Source organism: Salvelinus sp. IW2-2015, linkage group LG20 (assembly GCF_002910315.2).
Source record: "Salvelinus sp. IW2-2015 linkage group LG20, ASM291031v2, whole genome shotgun sequence".
Taxonomy (NCBI): Eukaryota; Metazoa; Chordata; class Actinopteri; order Salmoniformes; family Salmonidae; genus Salvelinus; species Salvelinus sp. IW2-2015.
In genome coordinates, this window is record NC_036860.1 from 27,875,986 (window position 1) to 27,884,157 (window position 8,172).

Genomic DNA, 8,172 nt, shown 5'->3' on the forward strand with positions numbered 1-8,172 from the left:
AGAGAGTGTGAGAATGCACCCTTTTGGGCCCCGGTGTTGAGGATCAGCGGTGGAGATGTTGTTTCCTACCTTCATCACCTGGGGGCGGCCCGTCAAAAAGATCAGGATCCAGAAGCACAGGGTGGTCGAGATCCAGGGTCTCAAGCTTAATGACAGTTTGGAGGGTACTATGGTGTTAAATACTGAACTGTAGTCAATGAACAGCATTGTTACATACCGTTGAAGTCAGAAGTTTACATACACCTTAGTCAAATACATTTAAACACATTTCTTCACAATCCTGACATTTAATCCTAGTAAAATCCCTGTCTTAGGTCAGTTAGGATCACCACTTTATTTAAAAAATGTGAAAAAGAGTTGGGTGAATTTTGGCCCATTCCTCCTGACAGAGCTGGTGTAACTGAGTCAGATTTGTAGGCAGTGTGTAATGTGATGGCGATTGCGTCGTCAGTGGACCTGTTGAGGCGGTAAGCAAATTGGAGTGGTCTAGGGTTCAGGTAGGTGAGGTGATGTGATCCTTGACAGTCTCTCAAAGCACTTCATGATGACAGAAGTGAGTGCAATGGGACAATAGTCATTTTGTTAGTTACCTTAGTTTTTTGGGAATAGGAACAATGGTGGCCATCTTGAAGCATGTGGTGACAGCAGACTGGGATAGGGATTGATTGAATATGTCCGTAAACACACCAGCCAGCTGGTCTGCGCATGCTCTGAGGACATGGCTATTGATGCCGTCTGGGCCGGCAGCCTTGCGAGGGTAACACGAGCTCACAGAACAGGCTCCGGGCAGCCGAGCGGAAATGGAGGAAAACTCGCCTCCCTGCGGACCTGCATCCTTTCACTCCCTCCTCTCTACATTCTCCTCTTCTGTCTCTGCTGCTAAAGCCACTTTCTACCACTCTAAATTCCAAGCATCTGCTCTAACCCTAGGAAGCTCTTTGCCACCTTCTCCTCCCTCCTGAATCCTCCTCCCCTCCCCCACCCCCGCCCCCCCCCCCCCCCCCTCCTCCCTTCTCTGCGGATGACTTCGTCAACCATTTTGAAAAGAAGTCGACGACATCCGATCCTCGTTTGCTAAGTCAAACGACACCGCTGGTTCTGCTCACACTGCCCTAACCCTGTGCTTTGACCTCTTTCTCCCTCTCTCTCCAGATGAAATCTCGCGTCTTGTGACGCCGCCCGCCCAAACAACCCTGCCCGCTTGACCCTATCCCTCCCTCTTCTCCAGACCATTTCCGGAGACCTTCTCCCTCTACCTCACCTCGCTTCATCAACCTCATCCTTGACCGCTGGCTACGTCCCTTCCGTCTTCAAGAGAGCGAGAGTTGCACCCTTTGAAAAAAACCTACACTCGATCCCTCCGATGTCAACAACTACAGACCAGTATCCCTTCTTTCTTTTCTCTCAAAACTCTTGAACGTGCCGTCCTTGGCCAGCTCTCCTGCTATCTCTCTTCAGAATTACCTTCTTCGATCCAAATCAGTCAAGTATCTCCTCTCTTTCTCTCCTGTACTCCTTGTTCACCGATGACTGCTTGGCCATGCAAGCTTCTAACTCAATCATCAAGTTTAAAGATTACACTACAGTGGTAGGCTTGATTACCAACAACGATGAGACGGCCTACAGTGCGGAGTTGAGGGCCCTCAGAGTGTGGTGTCAGGAAAATAACCTCTCACTCAACGTCAACAAAACAAAGGAGATGATCATGGACTTCAGGAAACAGCAGAAGGAGCACCCYCCCATCCACATCGACAGCACAGTAGTGGAGAAGGTGGAAAGTTTTAAGTTCCTCGGCATACACATCACGGACAAACTGAAATTGTTCACCCACACAGACAGCGTGGTGAAGAAGGCGCAACAGCACCTCTTCAACCTCAGGAGGCTGAAGAAATTTGGCTTGTCACCTAATACAGTCACAAACTTTTACAGATGCACAATCGAGAGCATCCTGTCGGGCTGTATCACCGCCTGGTACGGCAACTGCATCACCCTCAACCGCAAGGCTTTTCAGAGGGTAATGCCGTCTGCATAACGCATCACTGTTGGCAAACTACCTGCCCTCCAGGACACCTACACCACCCGATGTCACAGGAAGGCCATAAAGATCATCAAGGACAACAACCACCCGAGTCACTGCCTGTTCACCCCAGTATCATCCAGAAGTCGAGGTCAGTACAGGTGCATCAAAGCTGGGACCGAGAGACTGAAAAACAGCTTCTATCTCAAGGCCATCAGACTGTTAAACAGCCATCACTAACATTGAGTGGCTGCTGCCAACATACAGACTCAAATCTCTAGCCACTTTAATAAATGGACTTAATAATGGTATCACTAGTCACTTTCTATAATGCCACTTTAATGTTTACATATCCTACATTACTCATCTCATATGTATATACTGTATTCTATACCATCTACTGCATCTTGCCTATGCCGCACGGCCATCCATATATTTATATGTACATGTTCTTATTCATCCCTTCACATTTGTGTGCATAAGGTAGTTGTTGTGAATTTGTTAGATTACTTGTTAGATATTACTGCATTGACGGAACTAGAAGCACAAGCCACACTGTCATGTTTTGTCTTTCATCAGTCTTGTCCCTGTGCTTCCCTTGCTGGTCTTATTAGGTTCTTTCCCTCTTTCTCTCTTCTCTCTCCTCCTCCCTCTCTCCCTCTCCCGCTCTCTCTCTCTATCGTTCCGTTCTGCTCCCAGCTGTTTCTCATTCTCCTAACGACCTCATTTACTCCTTCACACCTGTCCCCTATTTTGCCCTCTGATTAGAGTCCCTATTTCTCCCTCTGTTTTCCGCTTCTGTCCTTGTGATTCTTGGTTTGATGTTGCTGTTCCTGTGTCCTTGTTCCGCCCTGTCGTGTTTTGCCTTCTTCAGATGCTGCGTGTGAGCAGTGTCTATGTCAGCTACGCCTGTTGCCTTCCTGAAGCGACCTGCAGTCTGTGGTCGCGTCTCCTGTCGTCCTCTCTACTGACGAGAGGTTTTCAGTTTCCTGTTTTGATTTACCTTTGATATATCCAGGAGAACATTGTTTGTTTGATACTGGAATAAAGACCTCTGTTTCTATTACGTCGCTTTTGGTCCCTCATTCACCTGCATAACAGAAGAATCCGACAGAATGGACCCAGCGACTACGGATTCTCGCAACACTGCCGTCGAGATCCAGGGAGCAATGCTCCGGCAGACACGAGCAGGAATTGTCTGCTGCTCGTCATGCCGTATGAACCCTGTCCGCTCAGGTCTCCGATCTCTCAGGACAGTTCAGAGTCTTCGTCTCGTGCCACCAGCTACTTCCTGGTCTTCCGAGTCTCCGGAACCTAGGGGTAATTAACCCCACCATGTTACCTGGCAGCCCACTGAGTGTCGCTCCTTTCTCACCCAGTGTGATATTGTGTTCTTCTCCAGCCCAACACATACTCAAGAGAGAGAGCTCGGATCGTTACGTCATATCACTCCTTACTGTCGGGCCGGGAGTCGGCACAGCTATCTGGAGGCAAGGGCTGAGTGTTCTAACGTTTATCAGAACTTTAAAGAGGAGATGATACGGGTTTTGGATCGTTCAGTTTTTGGGAAAGAGGCTTCCAGGGCCCTGGCTTCCCTATGTCAAGTGGATCGATCCATAACGGATTACTCTATAGAGTTCGCACTCTTGCTGCATCCAGTGACTGGAACGAGCCGGCGTTGCTCGCTCGTTTTCTTGCAGGGGACTCCACGCTGAGGTTAAGGATGAGATTCTCTCCGCGGAGGTCCTTCCAGCGTGGACTCTTTGATTGCACTCCGCCATCCCATAGAACGACGGGTAGATCTTCGTCACCGAGCTCGTGGAAGAGAGCTCGCCTTAACGTGTTTCCCCTCTCCGCATCTCAACCATCTCCTCCACCGGCTCAGAGACTGAGGCCCATGCAGCTGGGAGGTATTCGCATCTCGACTAAGGAGAGGAACGGAGAATCACCAACCGCCTTTGCCTCTATTGCGGTTCTGCTGGACTTTGTCATGTCATGTCCAGTAAAAGCCAGAGCTCATCAGTAAGCGGAGGGCTACTGGGTGAGCCTACTACTCAGTCTCTCCATCAAGATCCTGTACTACCTTGTCGCGTCCATTCTACGCTGGACCGGTTCGGCTGCTTCCTGCAGTGCCTTGATAGACTCTGGCTGAGGTTGTTTTATGGACGAAGCATGGCTCGGAAACATGACATTCCTCTCAGACAGTTAGGGAAGCCCACGCCCATGTTCGCCTTAATGGTAGTCTTCTCCCCAGTATCAATGTGAGACACTACCTTTAACCCTCACAGTATCTCGGTAACCACAGTGAGACCATTTCCTTTTTGATTTTTCGTTCACCCTTTACACCTGTTGTTTTGGTCATCCCTGGCTAGTATGTCATAATCCTTCTATTAATTGGTCTAGTAATTCTATCCTATCCTGGAACGTTTCTTGTCAGTGAAGTGTTTAATGTCTGCTATCCCTCCTGTCTTCTGTCCCCTCTACTCAGGAGAACCTGTGATTTGACAGAGCGGCCGGAAATATCATGATCTGCGCACGCGTCTTCAGCGCGTCCAGAGCCAGCTCCCTTCCTCCTCACCGGTCGTATGATTGTTGTATTGATCTCCTTCGGGGACCACTCCCCCTCGGGGTAGACTATACTCTCTGTCGGCTCCCGAACGTAAGGCTCTCGAGGATTATCTGTCTGTTCTCTCGACGCCGGTACCGTGTGCCTTCTTCCTCTCCCGCCGGACGGGATTTTCTTCTGTTAAGAAGAAAGGACGGTACTCTGCGCCCTCGTGGATATCGAGGGCTGAATGACATAACGGTTAAGAATCGTTATCCGCTTCCCCTTATGTCGTCAGCCTTCGAGATTTTGCAGGGAGCCAGGTTCTTACTAAGTTGGACCTTCCTAACGCTTACCATTCTCTACGCATCAGAGAGGGGGACGAGTGGAAAACGGCGTTTAACACTCCGTTAGGCGCATTTTGAATACCGGTTCTGCCGTTCGGTCCTCGCTATGCTCCAGCTGTCTTTCAGGCATTAGTTAATGATGTACTGAGAAGACATGCTGAACATTTTTGTTTTGTTTACCTTTACGATATCCTGATTTTTTTCACCGTCACTCGAGATTCATGTTCAGCACGGTCGACGTGTACATCCAGCGCCTTTAGAGAATTGTCTCTACGTGAACTGAGAGGTGCCGCTTTCATGTCTCCTCTGTCACATTTCTCGGTTCTGTTATTTCCGCTGAAGGCATTCAGATGGATCCCGCTAAGGTCCAGGCTTTCAGCGATTGGGCCGTTCCTAAGTCACTGTCGAGTTGCAGCGCTTCTCGGTTTCGCTAATCTATCGCGTTTCATTCGTAATTCGGTCCAAGTGCTGCCCCTCTCACAGCTCTGACTTCTGTCAAGACTTGCTTTAAGTGGTCCGGTTCCGCCCAGGAGCTTTTGATCTCCTTCAAGAAGCGTTTTACATCCGCCCCTATCCTTGTTACTCCTGACGTCACTAAACAATTCATTGTCGAGGTTGACCGCTTCAGACGGTGGCGTGGAGCCATTCTGTTCTCAGCGCTTCCAGTCTGACGATAACGGTCCATCTTGCGCTTACTTTTCTCATCGCCTGTCGCCACGAACGCAACTATGATGTGGGTAACCGCGAACTGCTCGCCATCCGCTTAGCCATAGGCGAATGGCGACAGTGGTTGGAGGGCGACCGTCCCTTTTGTCGTTTGGACTGACCCATAAGAACCTTGAGACATCCGTTCTGCCAAACGACTTAATGCACGTCAAAGCTCGTTGGGCGTTGTTTTCGCTCGGTTTTCGAGTTCTGGATTCCTACGTCGGGAAATAAGAACACCAAGCCTGATGCCTTATCCCTTCTCTTTAGTCTTCTGTGGCTTCTTACCGACCCCGAGGATTCTCCCTAAAGGGCGTGTTGTCGGGTGAACTGTCTGGGGAATGAGAGACAGGTAAAGCAAGCACTCCCACTCCACACTGCGTCGCCGCCGCTGTCCTAGTAACCTTCTGTTCGTTCCTGTCTCTACTCGTCTGGCTTTCTTCAAGTGGGCTCACTCTGCCAAGTTAGCTGGGCCACCCCGGCGTTCGGGGTACGCTTGCTTCTATTTCGCCAGCGGTTTTCTGGTCCTACTCAGGAGCGGAAACGCGCCGTTTCGTGGCTGCTTGCTCTGGACTGCGCGCAGAACTAAGTCAGGTAACTCTCCTCCTGCCGTCGTCTCAGACCGCTTCCCATTCCTTCTCGACCATGGTCTCACATCGCCTTAGACTTTATTACCGTCTGCCGTCGTCTCGGGGAAGACTGTGATTCTTACGTTATCGATAGGTTCTCTAAGGCGGCACATTTCATTCCCCTCGCTAAGCTTCCTTCGCTAAGGAGACGGCACAAATCAATCATTGAGAATGTGTTTCAGAATTCATGGCCCCCGTTAGATGCCGTTCAGACAGAGGTCCGCAATTCACGTCACAGTTTGGAGGAGTTCTGTCGTTTGATTGGTGCTTCCGTCAATCTCTCTTCCGGGTTTCATCCCCAGTCTAACGGTCAAGGCAGAAAGGGCCAATCAGTCGTATGGTCGCATATTACGCAGCCTTCGTTTCGAAACCCTGCGTCTTGGGCAGAACAAGCTCCCCTGGGCTGAGTACGCTCACAACTCGCTTCCTCTCGTCTGCTACCGGGCTATCTCCGTTTCAGAGTAGTCTTGGGTACCAGCCTCCTCTGTTCTCGTCCCAGTTCGCCGAGTCCAGCCTTCCCTCCGCTCAGCTTTTGTTCCAACGTTGTGAGCGCACCTGGAGGAGGTCATACTGCCACTTTGCCGTTACAGGGCGCAGCACTGTGAGAGCCGCCACGAATAAACGTTAGGATTAAGAGTCCTAGGTTATTGTCGCGGTCAGTCGAGGAGTGTGGCTTTCCACGCGTAACCTTCCCTTACGCAGCTTCTCGCAAGTTGATCTCCCGCGTTCATTGTTCCGGTCCCGTGGTCTCTCAGGTCGTCAATCCTGTCGCTGTGCCACGTCTTCTTCCGCGACATCTTCGTCGCGCCCACCCTGTCTTCCATGTCTCTTGTGTCAAGCCTTTTCTTCGCCCCCCATCATCTTCCCTTCCCCCCCCCCCCGTCCTTGTCGAGGGCGCTCCTATTTACAAGGTACGGAAGATCATGGACATGCGTTCTCGGACGTGTCACCAGACTTAGTGGTATCTACCGAGTAGCTGAGTTCAGTTGTGAACGGCTTGTGGCGCAAGGAGGGAGGAGATGTCATCGTCTCTGCGACTCACACGAGAGGAAGCGTGTGCGTGGGGACCGTTCTCAACGTCTCTTGATTCTGTGCTATTTGGAATTCCGCGTCTTCGTTGCCTGCTCGAAGGTTGATGCATTCTCTCTCCCTCGAGCTTGTGCCGCCAGGGAGCCGAGCGCTGGCGCGTCGACTGCCGTCGGAGTGCCCCCAGGATCGGCTCCATTTTGTTCTGTGCATCGGATGTCTTTCCCTGTGCTTCCCTGCTGCGGTGTCACCTGTCCATTATAGTTCTCTTCCCTCCTCATTTCTCTCTCTCTTCGTCCCTCCGTCCCTTGATCTCTCTCCCTCTCCCGCCGCTCGCTCCTCTTCTATCGTTGCTCCTTACCTTGGCGCCCAGCTGTTTCGCACTTTTCTTTCGCCCTCCTCTTCCTCCTCTTACATCCCATCTCCCTTCATCTCGCTCCTCTCTTCCTTCCATATCGCTTTTCCCTTTCCTTTTTTCTCCCATCGCTTTCTACTCACCACATGGTCCTCCCCTAACCGACTTTCTCGCTCACTTCTACTTCTCATTTTCAAGCAAGTCCCCCCATTTCTCCCCCCTCGGTTCTCTCTGAATCGTTGTCCCTTCCTCTCTGTCACTTGTTAGACGATCCCCTCTCGTTATTGGTTCCTCCGCCACTGCTTTGCATTGTTTTGCCCCCTGCTGTTCCTCGTCCCTTGTCCCGTGTATCTCGCGTCCTTGAGTCTGGTTTCTGGTTTTTTCTTGCCCTTTGGTTCTCTCTCGATTGCATCGCGCTGCGTGTGAGCAGTGTCTATGTCAGCTACGCCTGGCCGTTCCCTGAACGACCTGCAGTCTTGGTCGCGTCTCCTTGTCGCTTCCTCTCTACTGACGAAGGTTTTCAGTTTCCTGGTTTGCGATTTACCTTT